The 23,498-nt window shown below is 32.2% G+C and overlaps 1 pseudogene across 1 annotated transcript in view; it reads right to left on the bottom strand.

The window, feature by feature from the left end:
- LOC149791816 (transient receptor potential cation channel subfamily M member-like 2) overlaps positions 1-23,498 on the bottom strand; it is a 167,240-nt pseudogene that overhangs the window by 130,209 nt on the left and 13,533 nt on the right. Inside the window, exons 5-8 of the transcript XR_016423306.1 lie at positions 21,344-21,507; positions 10,042-10,225; positions 5,087-5,193; positions 844-945 (exon numbers count right to left, since the gene is read on the bottom strand). The product of XR_016423306.1 is annotated as a transient receptor potential cation channel subfamily M member-like 2 (transcript). The remainder of the gene's footprint in view (positions 1-843; positions 946-5,086; positions 5,194-10,041; positions 10,226-21,343; positions 21,508-23,498) is intronic.

Raw genomic sequence — 23,498 nt, 5'->3', positions numbered from 1 at the left:
GTTGATCAGAGATTATCTGTAATTAACTAACTTTACCTTTTTTTCAGACCAGACAGCAGAAAAGTAAAATTGTTAGAGGATGAAGTTTGTAGGTTAAGGAGGAAAATTTGAAAACTGGAGGATTCAAGATGGAAGAGACATTAAATTGTGACTGCTGCAACAGTGTTAAAGATCCAAACAGTAATCAGATGGAACAGATTAAGTTGCAGAAGGAGACTTTCAGTAGTGACAATGGACAGGATTTGATTAAATTATAGATCCTGAACATCTTCACAAAAGAGTTATCAGACAGGTTAGTCTCTGGAAGAAGATTGGTCAGGAGAAACCCCAGCTGAAAGACAGCCCCATGACAATGAAATATGCTTCAACAGTTGATTGCAGGCAACTGCCCCAATATCTCTTGAACATTTTTCAAAGAAAAATTACAGAACATACAAAAAGTGTTGCTAAGGGTAAAAAAAAAGAATATCACTTGTTAGTTTAAATTTATCTGAAATCAAATACAGTTTTTAAGATAATATGTTGCATTTTATACTGTATTAACCCCATCCCCCATCTAAGGTTATTGTATGATTCAGGATAAATAGGTATTTGTGACTTGTCAGGTAATCATATTTGTTTTATAGGCACTGTTCATGAAGTCATGAATCATTGAGAAACTTTGTTCATCATAGTTCATGAATATGTTCATGCACTTGTTCATGAATGATGATGATCCAATTTGTGGACTGTTTTCAATTCATGCACATTCCTCTCATATATTTATGTGCTGTTGAATACAAAAAATGTACAGCATAAAATGTAATCATTCATCTGCCACCATGACAGCTTGTATTCATAAACTTACATTTTGATGGCAACTCCATTCTTATCTTGAACATCAATTTCAACTGTTTCTGCATATTTGAAGGCATATGATAAGATGTCCGCTGCTCTTCCAGATCCCTGAAATAAAAAAAAATTAAAAATGTTGATTGTCTCCTTAAGATTGTGTATATACCAAGTATCATACTCCTCTTATGGCTGCCTTTTCCGTTATTCTAATATAAATGTATCTCATGCAAACATACATGCAAATTTGTATGCCTTAATACACAAAAATGTTTATTCTTTTAAAAATAAAAACTGTTTCAAACTTTGCTGTACTTTCTTACCATTCACAGCATGAGAAACATGGTATAGTCACTTGGTAATAATGTTCAGAGAGGAATTAATTTATAATACTGACAATTACCACAAGACCTCGGTGTGGCATTCTATAAATCAGTCATATTTTAATACAGCAAATTCTGAATAAAATAAATCTGATGGAACTCAAAAATAATTATTACATTCCAATTTCATTATACACTAGGAAATCTTAGCATAAGCACTGGAAAAAGGCACTGTAGCATGATTTATAAGATTCAATATATTTTAATCAGATTTTCTTATAGAGTTAACTGTGACCTGCCTCATGTCATGAGGTTACCTTACATGGAAAAATTAACATGACAAAAGCATCGTATATCATAACAAGTGCACATAAAATAAAACTAAATTATATCTGTCAGCCATAAGTCATCACTTTTATTAGTGGTTTACTCAGTTACTTCATTAGTTTGTAATTTATGAACCTGCTTGAATTTGTGTTCCTTCATGCAACATATCCAAAAGTTGGTTAAAACTGTCAAATTGTCCTTACAAGACTTGCAACAGACAGAAAGCTCAGTACCAATTCCGCTCTGCATTCCTCACATTAGATAATTTTGTCCCAATAAAATGTGAAAAGTTACATAAATTTAAGTCATCTATTGTGTTAAGCCTAAGTGATTGTTTGAATGCATGCTGTCCTAATGACTAGACATATATATATATATATATATATATATATATATATATATATATATATATATATATATATATATATATATATATATATATATACGACTCCATAGTCTTAGACTAAACAATAGAAAAGAAACAAAATCCTACAAGTTTAATATGTAAAATGCTACAAATAGTTTATTTCCCTAGAATACACAGTGAAAATTCAAAAGGAATTTACAATAATGTGAATTAAATCCCAAATAGTGCTATCACCAATCCTATTGAATAAAGTTCTAATTAAATTCCAGTGTTCAGATTAAGATCCAGTGCTGAAGGCATTGATGTGCATATAGTCATGAACTAAAGTATGATGATGTATTAACAGTCTTTCATTTGATCACACCTCTGTCTGCATAGGTTCAAGTCTCGGATTTGGCCAATGTGGGTATGTGAGAAAGCTTGCCAGTAGCTTCTCGTGGGTCGGTGGTTCTTTCCGGGGTTTTCCCGGGTTCTTCCTCCACCATTAATACTGGCCGCCATGTATAGCCTATCGTGTGCTGAAAAATGGCGTTAAACCCTACAACAACAACAAACAACAACAACATCATTTGATCACAATAATATAATCGAAAATGTCCTTGTCTATTCACTATTAAGATTATATAGAAAAACTAAGACAAAAAACGAACAGCCAGGATGTAGGAAACAATTTCATTTTCAGAACAATCCAAGCATTAGTTAGACAAGCTCTGTAACTAAGATTATAATAAAGAACATGGAAAACATAATGTCCTTGACACAGACCAAGACAATGATCCTAATATTTAACCCACACTCTTATCAAAATATTAATAATGTATTATTTGCTTTATTATTTGTTTACCAAAATAAAAGCATCAGTGTCTCTAGTCAGGAACGATAGGAACATGCTTGTGGTCAGGGTGAAGTCTAATGTACAATTATCCACAGTATATTATGAATTTAAAAAACTAACTAAGAAACAATGCAAATTAAATATGTATAACAATATATATATGGAAATGTATACATTAAAACAATACTGCATTTTAATCCAAGTTTCCAATTTTGCAAGAAGTAGTCCCTCACAGTTTTATCGTCTGCTATACAACATGTCAACTTGACACTATAACGGGATTCTCAAGAAATTCCCTGGCATAACTAGTCCGGGTTTCTAAATTTTTTAGTAATTTTTTCGCATAAACACATTAGATCCTACTCATTGTCAGTTCTCTTCATTATAATAGCTTACTTTTTTTATAAAATGCTTTACAATTTTTTTTACATATTCAGTTTAGTTTACTTCGTATCTCTTGCAATTTATTGGCATTGTTACATTTAATTTTCTAAAACCAGCTCTAAATCTGACCAAATTACTCGACTGAAATACAGACAGAAACAGTCCAAAGTAATGTAGTCCATAGCCCGATTAATAAACATTGCATCATTTCAAAGTTATGCACATAATAGGCCGACATCGCAAGTTACGCAAACTCAGGGGTGGTATCATGTGTATTCAAAATTATTATTATTTTGAACAGAATATTCTGGTGACATTTGCCTCTTTCAAATGGTAAGCATTTTAGTATTTTATTTTCATCAATTGGTCAAATTCAGCATTGGTGATGGAAACCTTATGCATGACAGATATATATATATATATATATATATATATATATATATATATATATATATATATATATATATATATATATATATATATATATATATATAAAGATTAGTTTCAATGACAATATTTAAGTAAATATTAAGTAGCCATCATTACCTTGGTTCTTGCAATTTATCAAGTGCAAATTTAAGCGACAATTAACAACTAGATAATAATGCACTCTTTATCCCTATTGATGGTTTGGATGTCAGGGTTATGTTATTTCTGAGGTGCAGAGCACTGGAGAAAGTAAAAAAACCAGTGAACTAGGATTGTCAAACACACATATCCTTGCACATGTTGAAACCAGGGATAGTTAAAAGTTAAAAGACCACATGTGTTACGCTATTACTGTTATAATAAACACATTTTGAATTATCATCTGATCATATTTGTTCATTGATCAGCCCACTACAACCAAGCATAACCAGCAGTTTCTACATCTCGGATACCTTCCAAGCTCCCAAACAGTTGAAGGAGGCTTATGAGATTCAAATAGTGGACTTTGTGGTCGCAAGATGAGGAAGTGTGTGTGAACCATATAATCACTCTTGCTTTAACAGAGATTAAATTATCTAGTCATTAAAGGCTAAATAAAATGACTGGAAAATATGCAATGGCCAAATTAGTTATCTTCAATTGTAGGTTTTTAGAATTTCTACTTGCAGATTACAGCTGTGTTCCTATATTGTGCCATCATAAGAGCATCATAATTCCTTACAGATCCTAACTATACCATTTCATCTACAGTTTTATGAATATATATGAGTAAAATGCAAATCCACAAATCTATACAACTGCCCATAAGTTAATAATCTTTAACAAGATGACTTCAACTGTTTCATGCTACTGTTTCTTCAACATACAATTTCTGATTTATCTAACTTCTATTTACCTCTCTGTGAACTTGACCTATGTAAATTACCTAAAATGACTCTCCTACAGCGAAGCTTAAAATATCAGCAGTACAAAATCACTCTTGTGATTGTCAATCAATTAAATAACTTGTATACTGGGAGTTGTATCTTGTTACATTTACCTTTCAATCATATTTATGACAATAAACTGAATAGACTTGACAGGGTTGATATTATTCCATAAGAATTAAACACAAGGTTAGGTGAATCTTAAAATATGATACATTATGTGCATATTTTACCATGATAAAAATGGTCTTTCTCTCATTTGTATTTATGTATATATTAGTGTTTTTATAAATATGATTGTTTTGGGTGGGTTGGCTTGCCAAAAATCTTTTGTGTAGCTGTTATGAAACTAGACTGGACCACAATGAAAATGTTAAATATTCAGTACATTATTAAGAAAGATTTAAAAACCAGTCGTCATTGAGTTAAACATCATTGCTTAAGTCTACTGAAATAAACAAAGCATGCACATCATATTTACTCATGTATAATTTGCACCCAACTAATATCAATATTGACCAGGGTCTCTTCTGTTTGGTTGAACTTAAAAGCAGAACAAACAGCATGTGCCACAGCGGATATGGATATGCGTTATTCGCATATGAAATAGCATGGTACAAGAGTAGATAAATATCATAATTTAAACATGCAGTTTGCTTAATACCTTGACTATGACAGCTGGTGTATTTTGTTTGAGTGCATTTTGAACTGTTTCCAATGTACCTGGTCCTCCTTCTAGAACCAGTATTACTATAGGCACTGACACGGCATCTGAAATGGACAGTAAATGGAAAATTGGTTCAACATTCAATATAACAGGTTTACATAACACAAGATGGATTCTTATATAGTAAGGCCTAGGTTACTTTGCACCAATCTTCGGCTTCTTGATGCTTGTTCCTGATGTTAGAACTAAGGTCCACTGTATTTCATGTCTAAAATAATTCACTGTTTGATCAAATCTGCTGGTTTCCAAGACGGAAAATTCCTCAAAAGAGGAAGTATACCAAGAAATTCTCACATTTATGTTCTCCAACCATTTCTGAATGTATTCACAGTGTGAAGAGATATTATGTCTACTGTCATCGCAAGACTCATAAAGCTGGGTGCAAAAGAAATACATAATTTAGCTAAAGAGTTAAAACAGCTTGAAGCACTGGATCAAATTTATTTTGCTTGCAAACTGTTAATTAGTAAAATATTATGACATCTTCATAATTTGGAGACACCAAGATGCAAGTGGTATGTGCATTTCTTACTGCTGCCAGAAAACCTTATAGATTTGAGTGGTCTGGGTATTTGGAAGATTTTATAACATAACGAATCATAGCAATACTTTGCTGAGGTTTTGAAACTGTAGGTCATAGACTGGCATCTTTAGATAATACATACCTTTAATGCAGGTATGATTTGCCAATGTCTTGCCATGAATTGTTTAATATCATAATTCATGTGCCAAGTAGGCAAAAGGTTTACTTTTCTTTCTGGAAAACATCATTTTATGGACTGGTAATATTTCCATGACTTCTATTATTTTCACCGTACAAGAATATAATTTAAAAAAAAACAAACATTATTTGTTTAACTGAAATACATTAACATATGTTAATAAAAGGACATATTTAATAGAACAAAATCTTTTGATCTTAAAAGTCATGTTTGAAATTTGTAAAAGTTGAATAGAGACATGAAATCAAGAAACGTAACCAAGGTTTAAAAATGTTGTCTTTTGAGGACTGGTATCAAATAATTGCTACATGTTGATATTCAAAGTGAAATTAGGAACAAAGAACTTAGGGACCAAAATATGTGTCTTTTTTAACTGATATTAAGACTGATTAATTTAATTTGTTTCACTGATATTAGGTCTTTCAAGACTGATTAATTTAAATTATGAGAAAATAGTTTAAGGAGCCAAACATGTGTCCTTTGTCAACAAATGTCATACTTAAGACACCTGCACAAAGAAGTGAAAGGTGACTTAAGGGATCAAAAGCATTTATCTGATCTCAACCAATATCAGGTTTACAGAGACATAATATGGCAATGAAATGAATAAAAGGGACTCGAGGGACTAAGCATTTTCCATTTGTGGATAGACGTCTGGTTCATAAATAATAAATATAGTAATAAAATAAGAAAAGGGACTAAAATCTTTTGCCTTTATGGATAGTTGTAAGGTTCATAGAAGTGGAATATGGCAATTAAATTAGTACAAGGGTCACATAAACATGTGCCCTCTGCCAACAGGTGTCAAGTATTTAGAGGATGAATACAGATATAAATTAAGAAATGGGATTTGAGAGACCAAGCAACTTCTTTTCCCTTTATTGACTCACAAGTGTTGTCCTTATGAGCAAGTGTAGCAGAACTTCAAAACGTCTTGGACACAACAGACAGGGCAAGATTTTGACCAACAATAAAATGACCAAATTATTTACTGGGAGTTTATTCTATAATAAGAAATTCTACAGCTGTAATTTTAATCAAAAAGGATCACAAAACAACAAAATGTGGCTATGTGAACCTAACTTTAAGCTGCATAGGTAAGACTGGGAGGAAAATGCAAATGTGAGAGCAGGATTTGTTAACTCTATGGCACTGACGAATGTCCAATAATAATTTGCATGACCTTGTATATTTGTCTGCTGAGATAGTTTCAGTGTATTTTATATAAAGACTTTATAACCACAGACCTAACCTAAGCTCTTATTTTATTTTCTGGTAAGCATACAAACCAACTAAACTGAAAAATGATTACACTGTTATTAAACAGGGCAAAACAAACTATTTTTAGTTTTATGTCTGTCTTTGTATTGATCGAGATAAATTAAACTTTAAAAGTTACACAGAATAGAAGAGAAATGAAAAAAGCACGTGTAACAAGTTTTTTTTCCAGCTATTAAATTTTTCCAATACACGAGACTTTGAAGGGTGACATATAATGAAAAGGCATGTGTTCACAAGCTTTAAGAGAATCTGCTATGATTTTATCTAAAGTGTGAAGTTCTCCCTTTCGACCTAAATAAAGAGGGAGTAGGATGTGATGTGATTTGGATTTTTAACGTAGCTTTAAGAATTTTTCAGTCATATCGCTACGATGTCTGCAATGTGGCAGTTTATATTGATGTCTAGCACTGGGGCATTATGCCGCAGTCATGTAGCATAATGTCCCACCCAGTCACATTATCCTGACACTGGGCCGACCAGTCCTAACACTAATCTCTTAATGCTGAGCACCAAGCGAGGCAGCTGTTAGTATCATTTTTGTCTTTGGTATGACTCGGCCGGGAATCGAACCCACGACCTCCTGCATCCGAGGGAGTAGGAACAAGGAGGGGTAGCAGGTATGGTAATGATATATTGATATTTACCTAACACTTCAAAATCCATATCCCTTTCCTTCTGCACCACTGTTTTAAAGCTCTACGGAAATCAAAATCTTAAAACAAATGTTGCCTCCATTTATATAAGCATTAACACGATGATTGTTTCTGAGCTCATACAGTTCCTTATTTGTTGACGAATATTTTTGTGTGCTGAGAACTCCCTTTCAATCTGAAAGGACATATGCATAGCTAGCTTAGCCAGCCTGAACAAGTTGGGAAGCTGTTATTTATGGTTTTCATTTTCCACATCTCATATGCATAGTCTTCTGCTCCAAAGTAAGATTTTTCACAAACATAAGCTATGCTACAGACAAAGGTATTTTGATCAAATAAACATTGCTATCTCTAAATTGTATTTTTAGATTCTTATTTATTCCGTTTATCTTATATAGCTTTGCAGCACAATATCCCACTGGGCTAAATTGTTTGAGAAAAGAAATGCAAACTGCATTCTACTTTGAAACTGTATTTTAATTAGGCTTGGCCTTCTGCCTTTTAAAACTTTATTTATAAATACAACTGAATGGGGAGGGGTTGACTGCAATGACGTCTGTTTTTGCCCATCCAGCATGTACATTATATTCATATTTGACACCATTTTGCACTCAAAATCACTGATTGCTCTCTCCAATAACACTTTTTCAGCTCTGATAATCTGATATACTTCATAATTTTGAAAACCATTGTTATCATAACTATCATCAATCATTATTTGCCAAATGAAAATAAACACTTCTGGGAATCAGCCATTTTAATTTTTCTGGATAGCCCATATTTTAAACGTGCATTTGTAAAAACATCCTTAATGCAAGGTTAAAACCATACAAAATGCTTGTTCCAGGACCCAATATGTTAATCAAATTTAGTTTACCAACTCACATTCATTTCAAGTGTAAACAGTCTTCTACCTGAAAAAGACAGATGTTATGACAAACACTATAATGACACTTTTCCTGGCATTATTTCACTTTAAGAGTGAATGCCTAAATAAAAAATGTATACTGTACTGAGTACATTTTCATAAGTGTGACTTTAAGCTAATTTGATAAAGTTATCATGCATTACTGCTCTCCAAGTGCAAGAATTCAAACAAATTTTGTGTCACTTGTGCAATCACGTTCCCTGGCAGCATCTCTTAGTTTGTAGTTGATATTCAATGGTTTCAAAGTAAATAACTTTTGAAGTGTGACATTTAGAGATAAGAGAATAACGAATGCCATAGCGAGCTTATATTTAATATCAAGTGGTTCAAAGTGTAACCAACTTTGGGCAATGGCATACTGCATAGTGTTTTCTAAAATTTTAAACTACATACTGAAAAGGTATTTTTATTATCACTGTTATTGCTATCAATATTAATGTCATTATTATTTTAGATTTTTTTAAATGGCTGACAAGATATATGCAATTTCAATATTTCATCATACTACAGTTACAATGGCATTTAAACTATTCTGCTACAAGAAACATTTCCAAGATTTCAAACTAAATCAGTAATAAAAATAATATACGTTACTACTGTACAATCAGTCTCAAGGTAATACACTATAATGGTTTCCTCAGAGTTACTTCAGCTCCACAAAATAATTTTGTGCTCACATAATATATTAGAAGATCTCTGGTATGAAAGTTAAGTTACAAAACAATTATGGACTTATGTTTTGCTCAATACATTTCTTTGACTGAATGTGAAATATATATATATATATATATATATATATATATATATATATATATATATATATATATATATATATATATATATATATATATATATATATATATATATATATATATATATATATCCAATAACTCAGACTAATATTTTATTATTATCATTATTAATTATTATTATTATTATTATTATTATTATTATTATTATTATTATACACCTCTCTAATAATGAAATGTGTATAGTACCAACAGATGGACCTGGAGATTAAATAACTCTGAAGCTGAGTTTGAGACTGGGTTTCCACTGTCAGCCAATCAGAAATAACCTTTCAAAATAAGTCAATTATTACTGGTTAAAACAAAATCTCATGTTAAAATGCAAGCACAAGAAATTTCATGATTCCCAGGTCATGGTTTAACCTGTTTGCTTATCAACATTGGTAGATCCCTCAATCAGCCAGCGCATTATATGATGGCAGATCTGTATCATCACTATTTACAACTGGACACTCATACTATACAAGAAAATATGAAATATCAAGCTAAACTGCATTACCCTCTCCTGTGTCAGTTTGCATTTCGGATATTTCCCGCTCCAGCTCAGCCCGGAAAGGGATCTCAGTTGCAAACTTGTGCTGGGTCCCATCATCGACCAAGATAAAGTGGCTGTGATTTGGATCCAGAAAACTCTCCTTGTACTTCAGGCTCTCCTCAATACGGTATCCTGCTGGCCAGGACCCCTATATGAAAATATAGGGTCATAAGTTCTAAAAGAAATTCCCCTTTCCTAAACTGATATTTTGCATTTTTTTACTGAATTTATCCCCCTTTCTGCATATCATTGAGAGATGATGCACATAAGACTTTAGCATTAAAATTCTCATTTATCTTTCTCAATGATAAGACGAGAAGGTTAGCCTAATAAATGTGTTGGGAAAATGGGGGGTGAGCTTATTATCAAGAAAGGCTAAGAAAGATCTTATTGTTTCTAAAGACCAATATAAATCATTTTTTGTTGTATCTTTAAATATCATGCTAGCATTGATTGGAATTGTGGATTTAGAATCGAAAGGTCCCAGGATTGATTCAATTTTGCTGTCTTGCTCTCTACAAAGATGAATTAAAAGTATTTCTAAAAGGCAGAATTATTTAGTTATTGAAATGATGGAATTAGGATTTGAAAGGTCACAAGTTTGAGTCCCTGCAATATCAATGCTGTATGATCTTCAACAAGGCATTCAATCATGCTTGCTTTTGCCAATCCAGCTGTGAAGGGGTAATGGAGTGTGTGTGATATTAAATTCAATTATTTTAAAGCTGACACTAAATTTTCATGGTTCAAAGAGCTTTTGTGTCTCAATCGAGGCCTGAATCAGATTCTTCATAGTGACAATTTTTTACCCCTTATAAATCATGATGTAGATTTCGTCAAGGCAGGCATACAAAATGCTATTAATGTGATGACCAAAGCACTTGTAATTTTATCTGTGCAATCTGTATATGAGCAAAACAAAACAAGAAATAAAATTTGCTAACAAAAAAACAACTATTATTTTTAAACTTATTGTACCTGCTGAGGTTATATTTTAATTTATAACATATTCAATGATGTTGTTTGTATTTTATGCATTACTATTTCATCAAAGCATGCTTTAAATAAGACAACATATGACACCTATTTTATTACCCTTGATGGTAACAATCTTGAAAACAGAAGACCTAAGTCTGTAAATGCGTCTCCAAACTAACAAAACCAAAAGGAAATAATGGATAAAAGTGATAAATGCAAAATCTGAATAAATTTAAGACCCCATAAACATAAAACAATACAATTATTCCAACTACAACACTATGGGCTAGAAATGTCTCAAAAAAAAGCTAACTCCACCTGAATGTTTCATAATTGATCTAAGGACAAACCTTAATCAGACAAATGGAGAGACTGACAAAGGTATATTTATATGCCCCCACCACAAAATATATCCTGGAGTTCATGCTACCAGGCAAAGTGGGTCACTAAGTCACCTATAAAGTATAAACTTTGCTTTCTTCTGTTAGAAAAGTAGGAACAACTTTTCAAAGTGATTTGTTAGCTTTTCACTTAGTGACATTAGTTTATGACTTTCAAGATGCTTCCCTGCCAGGTTGTTCCAGTGTTGTGTTGTAGCCCAATGTAAAATATATTGCATGCATCAAATAATTGGTGTTAACTGCACCAACAAAGAAACTCTTGCACATTCACAGGCATGTGTTTTAATAGCTGACTGACCATTATCCTTTTCCAGCCAAGTAATCGTTGCCTGGTTTCTCATTTGATCATCAAAACATACCAACTTGTTTTTCGAAACATTAACATCAATGTTTAAACATAATTTTGTGTTTATAAGAATGGCAAAACCTTTTTTTAATTTTTTCAAGCTTTTAACCGCCGTGATTGCATTTTGTTCTTCATAAACTCATTCTGAAACCCAAAGTGAGCCTGTTATGGTACAATAATGTCTGTCATCACTGTGTCTACTTAAATATTATTCATTACATTTTCTGTTTTCGTAAATCACTGGGCAAATAAATTTAAGAAACTACACAATTCACAGAATGCAATGTCTAAATAGTATGTGACTAAAGATTTAGATTAACAATATAATTATGCAGGTCAGAAATGTACTGGACTATGATATGTTGCGTAATTTGGAAAGTGCTTTAAGGACAAAGTTGTTTTCCTGCATTGTTTATTTTTGTGAAATTATGAGAAAGCTGAAAAGCAAATAATGTCTAGCCAATACATAATTTTACTACAAGGATGTATATACAAATATTAAAACAATAATTCAGTTATCGTATCAATGAATTGTTGTAACAAGGCTAGAAAGTGAGTGGTTCTATTACAAAATAAGAAAACCATTCAAAAAATAGATGAACCCGCATACCATGCATAGAGCCATATTTAATTCTTGGCTGTATTGATTCAGTTGGAAAGATCTTCTAGTTCTTTTATATATTGACTTCAATGCTTCAGTTTGTTGTCGATGAACAGTAATATTTTATCAGCAAAGATGAAATCAGGATGAATACTATGGTGTGAAGAAACTTGTGCAGGTGCTCCCATGTATACGTTAAAAGGAGTTCTTAAAACTACAATGAAATAGTTTAAAAACCTTGACTTTTACAGAAACGTTTTAGAAAATAAAAATAAAATATTATTGTTTAAGTTGATTAAGCATTTGAACCAACTTTCAATTACAATACTGTAATCTAGTTAGTCCTATAAGTTGAAATTAATTACAGTGCATAGTTTATAGTGTGCTCTTTTATAGTCATATGGTCAAAACACAACATACACATGTCTTCATCCAAACATTCACTTTCAAGTATGAATAAACAGCATGTGAATATGAAACATTTATATACTTACAAAAAGTTTTCATAAGATACATACAACAAAGAGAATTTTCTACTTAAAGATAAAGTATTGCTTAAAACCAATGTTAAATGCAAATATGCAAAGTGAGAATTAGAAGACAATATTAGTATAAATAAGAGAACCAAAGCTCACAAATACTACACACACACCCACCCACACACACACACACACACATCAGATACATTAAACATAACATGACTTTGAAGTGTTCTTACAAAGCAATTTAATATACCAACATTATTGGTATATCAAATTATAATCTGCCCTTCATACAATAATATGAATATACAAACATTGTTGCACTATATGCTATCAATTCTATAGATGGGCAGCAGCCGGCTGTAGATTTTCTATCATATTCCATGAAAAATGATGGAAAATTTTAGCATGGAAAACGTTGGAGTATTTGGACTAATATTCCAGCCTCTGTCCAGGGTAAGCTGGAAAACCCTGAATAATTCTTGCATGGAAAATGCTGGAGTATTTGGGCTATTATTCCAGGCTATGTCCTGGGTAGGTAGGGAAACTCCGGACATTTCTAGCATGGACAACGCTTTAAAATTCTAGCATGGAAAACGCTGAAGTATTTAGACTATATTCCAGGCTATGTCCAGGGGTGGCTAGAAAACCCTGGACAATTCTAGCATAGAAAACGATGGACAATTCTAGCATGGAAAATGCTGGAGTGTTTGGATTAATATTCCAGTCTTTATCCAGGGAAGGCTGGAAAACCCTGGACAACACTAAAATTTAGCTGAAAATTGTTGAAATATTTTATGAAAACGAGATTTTTAACAGTGATGCAACTTTTATTTGATGATAATTTCAAGAAGAACATGATCCAAATTACCCCAACCAATGGGCTGAGGTGTTTAATAACTTTTGAACAAGGAAACAAAAATTAAAACTATACTTGTCACTGGTAGCTTAATAGATTGTGCACTAGTATTCAGTAGATAACATAGCTTAATTTGTCATAAATGTCACTAAACTTCTACTGGTTTGTCATAAAATCCAGATTACTGGTTCCTTACATCATCCAAGTTTCTAAAAATATGTTCTCCTACTCTAGTTATAGTTTGAATTTATTCTGAAGCAATCTTAACAACAAAATAACAGAAATTCACATTAATTTCTATCTCAATTTTAATAATTTTATTAAAATATTTTTTTACAAGTGTTGTTTCATAGTTCATTCCCAACATTTCTTAATTTTCTGTTGTCACCACTAGAGTCTGGAAGTGATGGTACTCTTGATGGTTTAACCAAATCGCAAAGCTTCTGCCTCACCATCACCTCCCCAATGTTATACTTCTTGACGATTTCTGAAATACAAATCGTTGTATATTAATAAATAGAATCCAGCAAGTTTCAAATTTATTTCAATCCCATATATATATATATATATATATATATATATATATATATATATATATATATATATATATATATATATATATATATATATATATATACATAGAGAGAGAGAGAAAATGAGAGTTATGCCTGAAACATTTCATGCAATTACAGTACTTTTACAATCCATGAGGTTGGTAGTTGTAATGAGGCACTTGGTCTGATGACTAACTTAATAGGCTTAAAAACCTGTGGTTTCCATCACAAATTAAACAGGCTACTTAACTTAAGTCTAAGTAGTTAGAGCGCCTGCTGCAGGATTTAGAGGTAACAGGTTTGAACCCTTAACCGAGTCATACCAAAGACTTATAAAAAATGGTACTATTAGCTGCCTCGCTTGGTGCTCAGCATTAGCCCTTTACCTCATGCAAGTGTCTTTTGACGCTTCTACTCCCTTCACGTGGATGCGCCTATTGACGCCTGCTGTAAACATCAGCCATTTTAAGCGGGTTTTCATAGTACCACTTTCAGAGAAAACCCCCTATTAGATACTACATTCATTTCTGTGAATGACAATTACATCACGTGGTCACTGTTTATGCCCTGGTCGATATCTGTTATTTAAAGCAACTGGGTCAGAGTCTCCACTCTCTAAAATGGAGGCTGCGGATTTCATTCAGTGCTTACGAAGTTTTCACGATTAGAATCACAACTATGATAAATTCAATAACTTCGGTGAAGGCTCTGATATTGCTGTATGCAGCAATTACTTTTTATAAATTATCAAATTCAGATGACTTAGTGATGTAGATGAAGACGAAAAATTGTAAATTTCGAGTATGAGAAATGGCAGCTACGATTGGTCACGTGGCCTCACTGACATGATATGACTGTGAATGAGTTCTCTCAAGATTTTAAAGCATATAAAAAATTCTTCAGTGAAAAATAATTCCACAGCTATAACAATCAGATCTTAATCTTAAATTTTTCAACACAAAATAGATGTGTACCAAAAATGTAAAATGGTTACAATTGCTGTTAAACGTAACATACACTACATTGCTTAACAGTTAACAGGCAGGCCTATGAGTATGGAGTCGAATAGGTAACAGTTGCTCTATTTATAGCATGCTACACTTTGTAACCATGCTCTATAAGGTAAACAGTTAAGAGGTTAATTAGGACTAGTCAACCTGGTGTCAAGATAATGTGACTGGGTGGATTTGAGACATTATGCTACATGTCTGTGGCATGATATCCCAGTGCTAGACATCACTATAAATTGCAACACTGCGAGACATAGTAGCGATGTGACTAAATATTTGTTAAAACTATGTTACTAAACATCTGAATCACGCACACACAAACTGGCTACCATATACATGAAGTTGTGATTATACCATTTAAACTGAAAGTAGATTTACATTGTCCATTTGCATATTGCCTGTCTACGCTATAATATTTCAAGTAGTAGTTGTGTATATGTTTAAATGTCACAATAATGTTCCAGCCTTAGTTCATAAAATAAATGTTACAATTTGGCATATATTTTATCATAGGTTAACAAATTTTAAAACGCATGGTTAATAATTTTTAAAATATACCATAAATTATTTGAATTCTGGACTGGTCTTGGAGAGGTGGCCTTGTGTGTACTTATTATTGGCTCTTGCCCCAGTTAGTATCTTGCCAATATATTCACCAGAGCTGTACATCATTCTGAATATTTATTTAGCATCTTTGTTAAAATCTAAAATTCCACATATGCCTCATGATGGGTGTGAGAAAAAAACATTTATCCCAATTTTCACCATCAGATACACAAAGTTTCTGATATATTCACTTATCCATATACACAACTCCAGGTTACAGATAATGTTCTAAACAATTGAATTTGAAACAAATGTGGTATTACCTCTTGCTTGCTTGATTCAAATTAAAAGATCGAAGAATTTCAATGAAGCTGTTGCCATCAAGTTGTTTACATAACTGTGCCTTGCAACTTTTTTTCTGAAATTAAAGGACACAAACTAAACAAGTATTTTTGGAGAGGAAAATTGATGATCATTTGCAGCAGTTTACACCTGTACATTCTTATTAATTATACAATAAGTTACTATTAAATATTACTGATATGGCTGAATATAAATTGGATAGACAAAAACAAGCCATAATCTGAATCGAAGATTAATTGGAAAAGAGATCTAACGGTATATTTCCGACAGTCTGAAATTAATTAAAACAAATTTATCTTATTGCTACAAATAGTACAATGTCTGGAAAATAATAATGAAAAGGTAAAAAATACAAATACCAGTCAGATCATTAATAATATCATGGCTGAATAAAATTTAAAGTGAAATTTACAATTTGGAAATGTATCTTCACAAGGCCGCATGTACCAACTTTTAGAAAGACAGCCATGAGATGACTGGTCATTGTGCATTAGAGGTAAGTAAAAAATATTGCCAATTACGTAAACAAAACTTAAAACATAACACATACCTTTCAATATCCTTACAGGTTTGACGTTTAATTTATCAGTTTTCAAATAGCATTAAAAAAAGAAATTGTTCCATAGTGTATATTTTGTAATAGCTGTCCGTAAATTTACGTCAAGCAAAGTGTTTCAACGGCCGTGCAAATATCTTTGCTAAATTTGTTACATTTGGACTGAGTAATGACTTACCTCCACTTTTCGCAATAATACATTCATGGTATCCCTTGAATCCACGACAAATCGCCATCAATTTCCCATGCGATATTCCTTAATTTCTTTTCGTGGCGAGTGAACATCAGCCATACAGATTATGCCTCCCTGAATGGGACGATTATTCACCCATATAACCAGGGATATTTCTGGTTCAGTGGTCATCTTAAAATCCTGAGATATTTTACATTGTACAATTTCAATGACACTCTAATCGAAAATTGCGCCCAAATTCTAGACTGGTATTCCAATTTTTCCAACGCATGAAATTGAAATATGCCGGCTTTTTGAATTTAGTAATAGGTTAAAAAAATAAGTTCGTAATTTTAGTCAGCGTCATCAGCCAGCATCATACGGAACAACCTCGCCTATTTCTGCGTGATAAAAACATGACTCAATCACAAGAAGGTGAATACTTGACAGAAAAATCAGACATTTTGTTCTCTTTTATGTATGATTTATCTAAAGAGTTAATATCTATACATCAGATACCAACACCGTGATTTGGATATGTTGGGGAATGATCGGTTTACAGTAAAGTGGTTTTAGAAGACAAAGCTTACGACCAAGAGGCAATATCGTGTCGAGGTGAGGAACACAAATGGAAAGACACAACAAATTGGACACCCAAATAGTATAGGTCAGTATGAAATAAACGGAGTCTTGACTTTATCTCGTTTGCCAAATATAAATTGACTATATGATTAACCGCCCAACATGACTGGTAATTAAATTGTAAGCAAGTATAGGAGCCCACGTGATACAAGCATAGTCATTTGTTAGCACTGGCATTGGGCAATAATTATTTAATCCTGGTATTGGTATAAACTGACAATTGTGTTCGAAGCTTCAAGGTTGTAATTCATTATATAATTGTAATACAAAATAGTTGTTAAAAGAATTGACTGTTTAATTTCAATAAATGTGATAGATATAAATATATACAAGGTCAAAAACAAGTTTCCTCTTGCACCAGTTGTAAAATTAGAGTAGGTATTTTTGTTTTTCAATATATATATATATATATATATATATATATATATATATATATATATATATATATATATATATATATATATATATATATATATATATATAACTTTCAAAGCAACCTAATTTGTGCAATTTTATTTTAACAAGCATAACCTTGTAATTGTCAGTCTTGGACATGTTAACTCCAGTGATACTTGTAAGCCCAAACAGGGACTGCTCTGGTATTATGATAAAGTTGTGAATTTCTTAAGTATTTGTAGATTATTCCAAAAAGGTCTTTAGGTTACTGCTAAATTTTCAGACTGCTACATATACAAGTAAAATCATAACTTAAGTCCTGGAAAAAAAAATTTTGAAAAATTTGACATTAATCTTAGCAAGATTAAAATTTAAACAAGTTTTACCATGAAGATGATTTTTAAACAATATGTTAATGTTATAATCAGTCTGACTATACAGTCCGTAAACGTTTTAATGCTGTTTGTGTATTACAGGTACTGGCGTTCAGGACAAAATGTGTAAGCAGTATGAAGTTAATTCCACAAAGTCCATTCCTAAGAGCACAATGTACTGGAGGAAGAGAAAACAATATTAATTCCAGGAGTAATAGAGAGTTTCTTCACATTGTAAATAATATATGCAGTGTCTCCCACAACATTGTTTATTTGTGTGAAGATAAGCATTATTCTTTATACATTTGTTCTTACCTAGTACATTCACAGCTTAACATGGCTCATAGCTTAAACACAGTTTCATTACCATATCAATAATTTAAGGAATAAACAAATTTCACTATAGAAAACGAAATGGAATTTTCAGAGTTCAACAAAATCTGAGTATATGGTGAAATCATTCAGTATTTACAAACAGAATATTCAATGTGCATGTTTGAACAGAACATTCACTCTATGGGTTATCCAACACATCATACACAATATATGCACAATGTACACCATATACAACCAAATCAGCCAATTACAAAAATTCCAGGAAATATCTGATCAGTATTGATTCTTGCAGAACAAGATATAATAATTTATTGTTATGCATTATCATTTAATCGTACTTCAGATTTTAATTATTTAAAATGTTAAATATAATATTTACTTTCATTTTTCTTATAACGTCCTAAAACGTTATGACACTTGATTTGTTTTTCTGAAAACATTACATAAATTTATGAAGTGTATGTTGTATTACATGTACTTTGTATGATTGAGTATATTATTGTGTATCAATTACTTGTCATTTACATGCATTCATTGTGTATGATGTTTGCGTTACCCATGTTTAAACGATGCATGCATTAACATTGGATTTGTCAAACTAAACTACTGTAACAGTGTAATATTAACTGTACATATTCAATTCCCACAACAAAACAATAATGTTTGAATGTCAAGATTTTAATATCAGTTATACATGTTCACTAAAAATTTTATTTCTTATTACAGTGTTGTTGATATAGGTGAATCCAGTTCTGTTGGTCTTGGAGATTATGAAATTGGTGACTGTACATAATACTAGCTCTTCAAATATAATGAGAATATCAACAGATGAATCAACTAGATATGGTGACAGTGACATGAGTTTTTCATGTGAGTCAGAAGAAAGTATAGAGTTTTAATCAAGTTCAGACGATGAACAGTATCATCAGGTGAATGAAGCAACTCAGTCTTACCCATACCGTCACAGATCCCCCACTTTATATCATAGCCCCATAATAAGATATATACTGTAGTGAAATCACAAAGTCTGAACATGTTATTGCCCTTGGAGCTTTGCCAACAAGACATAATTTGTCAAATGATAAATATGTGACTTTTTGGACTTGATTTGGTTGTATCTTCCTTCAGCAAACACAGGATTGACAATTGTCAAAGATTTGAAGGAAAAATGTGAATTCAGTAAGGAGTATCTCAAATACAATTTTTATTGTGAGATCTGCAAAAAATTGTACTCAAATAAAGAAGAAATGTGTGAAACTGGGGGCTGTACAGGTGCAACTAATAATTATGAGCAAACATCTCTTTGGAATGAAGTTGGCTCTGACAAGAAAAAAGACTTCCTTTCGTCATCAAAAACAGGATCGAGTGTCTTCGAAAACCTGTTATTGCTGTTGAAATTGGAAGTGCCATTTATGGTGCCGTTCTCCCCAATCATCATGAAAAGGACTAAAATGGCTCTCACCATTGCACGGCAGAATTTCATACTTATACACTGTAGTGTCAAGCTCATGTGGTGAACAGATTTGGACATATTTATGATTTTATATGCACCAGATATTTTCTGGTCAGGATTTAACTAATTTTTCTGGATATCATTTCATACATGTAAAGTTTGTGTTACACCAACATTTTTGTTTTGTGATGTTCTTTTGATAACGAACATTTAATTATGTATGTGGTACATACAATAAATGATGCACTACTTCAACACTTGTGGTTTGTCTTTCTAAAGCAGGGGTCAAGTGTGTGTGTGGTTTAGTTTGCTTATTTGACTTGTGTCCTGTATTTCTTACTATATATTTATCATAGGTTTGAAATAATAGTTTAGTTTCAAGTTCAAAAATCTGTGTTGCAGTGCAGTTTAGTCATGATTGCTCTTTCTTTAGGTAATAAAAAATAATTCTTAGTACCAATCTTGAAAATTGACTAAGTTCTTTTCCAGGGTTTTCCATGCTGAAATTTATCCAAAATATTATAAGTCTAAACTGTCCATCGTTTTCCAGGGTTTTCCATGCTGGAAAATTTCAAAGTCCAAAATGTCCAGCATTTTCTATACACAATGTCCAGGGTTTCCATGCTAAATTCTGCAGAATATTTCATTTTTCCATAGTTTTACAGGGTTTTCCATGTTTTTCCATCGTATTCCATCCTTTTCCAGAGTATACAATGGAAAAGGTACAGCCGGGAAAAAATTAATAAAATAAGTGGATGAAAGCCTTGAAACTGAACTGAGACTAAGGAACCTACAAAATCTGGTTCATCGGGAATGCTCTGTGTACAATTTCCTTGGTATTTATCTACAGTGTCATATTATCAATGATGCAAAGTTGCAATAACCTGTTGACACTATATACAGTAAATTTCCTGGTTATGAGGCACACATACTGTAACGTATTTAATGCCTTTTGTTGTTGTCATTTGTTTTCTTTTTCTTAAACCTATAATAAGGTTCTTTATGTATGTATGTATGTATGTATGTATGTAGTTTCTAGCTCTGTGCCCAATTTTCCCCTGTTTAGCTCACTTCTCCATATTCTATTCTGTCCAAATGGAGAAGTCACTTCTCCCTAAAATTCAAGTCTATCTTGATCCCTGATATCCATTCCACAATTTATGGCAAACCATAAAGATGCTTCCTCAATCATCCCACCTCTTCATTTGTCAGGACATCTCTGTTCTGAATGACTCCCCATGGAGCTATACCAATGGCAACAACAGGTTTCTGATTTGTAGTGGTCAAACCATAATCTTTAACTGCCTCCCCTACATGTTTCATCACACCAGCATGGGTTCCTCCAGTTATGATCCAGGCCCCTGAAAAAAAATAGATGATGGTTGTTATGCAACACATATATAATTGTTTTAAAAACACTAGGCACAAAAATATACAATTTAGGTTGACAAATTTGTATTACTTTAAATTATGATTAGTAATTGAAATTAGTAATTACTAACAGCAATATAACATGCACAACAGACAATATATGAAAAAAAAAACAGAGTTGATGAATTATTCTGAACCACATTTATCAATATAAAAATCCTGGGTACAAGTACATATGTTCAAGGTTAACACATTTATATTATTTTAATTATTAGTTGAAATTAGTGATTACTAACAGACAATGTAACATATATTAAAGACAATATATAAATCCCAAAATGAACCTTTTTAACCTTATCTTTCAGCTTAGCTGTAGGGAGTAAATTATTTATACAGCATAGTGACCAAACATTTTGTATGCAGGAATCACAAACCCATGCAGACAGAGGTGAGATGATGGTGATCTATGAAAGCGAGAAACAATGATCACTCAGTCACCCAGGGTCCCATTCTAATTTCCCACTGGCAAATTTCCTATATAAATATTGTATATAATTGTCACCTGTCTTCTACATTTAGCAGCCAGGTGTTTCCTAAGCAATCCATGGTTTATCCTTGCATTCAGTCTGAAAATTGAATTTTTGCTTCGTTAGGAAGGCAATAGCAGGTAAAAGAATGTGCAAACATTTCTTATCTCACTAGTACTCCTAACTCCAGTTATGTTGACGGCATAAAAAGGTCTCAATGTTCAATTAGAAACATATGCAGTTTTTTTCATAAAGTTAGAGGGTCAAAGCAATTTATTTGCTGGATGGTGGGAAAAGTTTAATCACAGCAGAAATGGAAGTCACCTTTGTGGCAGTGTGACAGTTATAGTTAGATACCTTCATCTATTTGTCTTTGAGAAGGGGTAAAGTTGTTTTTTCATAAGGGTCAAGGGATATTCAATATTCAAAACATATAAGTAAAGGCAGAAGGAGTTTTAGTTTCTGGGTCACAAGGAATAGTCATATATGGCTTCTATTGATTTTCCATGTATCACAGGCTAATTCTCAGATAAATAAGCTGTCTTTTGATCTTCGTAAATTGAGCAATCGACTAATCCAGATATTGTTTTGATATCATGAACAAAACTAAGATTGGTGTATATTTTGACCAGGATACAGTAATCCTGTGTGGAACATAAATTTAGGAGAGAATATAAACCTGTAAATTTCATTTTGTTGCATAGTGCACATGAAACAATCTAAATAAAAATTAATAATAATAATAATAAATAATAATAATCAAATCATGATGTCTGGTGTAATGGTTTTTCTTCAAAATCCAATTTTAAAAGGTGAACATGTTCACAGCAGTCATTTGTGTACAATGGCCAGTTTTGCTTTTTCCATGAATGGATGCAACATATATTCCTATCACTGAAGGAATAGATCAAAATTAAGAAAGAAAACAATAAACTGTAAAGCATGATAAGTTGGCCATTGTGATCTACTTTTGGAGGAACTAATTACTGCAAATTATAACGTATAAATTAACCATATAACTGCATCATGCAATTGTGTTCTGATGCTGTGATTATATCAAATAATGCAATGTGTTGTGGTGATCAACAAAGCCTTGAAAAAGACCCAATAAGGTAATAAGGTAACCCTTCAAATGGGATTTCATTTGTCTCAGTTCTACCACCAGCAGCCCCTTCAATATTTGATTATTGTCACCTATGTGACAAACAAACCCCATGGATTTGCAACCATATTTCTTAACACAATGTCTTGAGTAAGGTCCTTTGAGTTCCATTTCATGAAACAATAATGCCATATTGAATAACTTAATGACCCTCACAGCACTATAATCATTACTTCAGAATCCGCAAACACAGCATGTATATTTTGGGGGTTGAAATGAAATTGAATTTAATATTATGTATCCTCTCTGAAAAAGATATTAACATTCAGTGTACAGGTTTACACCAAGACAA

Source organism: Sinohyriopsis cumingii, chromosome 9 (assembly GCF_028554795.1).
Source record: "Sinohyriopsis cumingii isolate HCF-2022 chromosome 9, ASM2855479v2, whole genome shotgun sequence".
Lineage (NCBI taxonomy): Eukaryota > Metazoa > Mollusca > Bivalvia > Unionida > Unionidae > Sinohyriopsis > Sinohyriopsis cumingii.
This window is presented reverse-complemented; position numbering and strand designations above follow the sequence as displayed.